The following is a 301-nucleotide window of genomic DNA, read 5'->3' on the forward strand; positions in this document are numbered from 1 at the left end:
AAAGCCAGCTCAGCATGGGAACCAGAATCCGTTCAGGAATCAAGGCAATCAAGGCAACCAACAGAATCAGAACAGGAATAACGAGCGTACGTTGATACCTGTTAACAACCCAAGTCAAGCAGGACCAACCAATGCCAACCAGGCTCTTGTGGTACAAGTAGATGAAGGTTGTGATTGGTCAATTCAGTTGGGAAATGATACTCCGGATGGAACAGCTTGTTTTGCTGAGGTTGTCAAGGATCTAAATCACGCCAGTGGTGGAGAATCTTCCGCCAATGGTGGTGAATCTTCTGAAGATGAA

This window comes from Helianthus annuus, chromosome 16, assembly GCF_002127325.2.
Source record: "Helianthus annuus cultivar XRQ/B chromosome 16, HanXRQr2.0-SUNRISE, whole genome shotgun sequence".
NCBI classification, from domain to species: domain Eukaryota; kingdom Viridiplantae; phylum Streptophyta; class Magnoliopsida; order Asterales; family Asteraceae; genus Helianthus; species Helianthus annuus.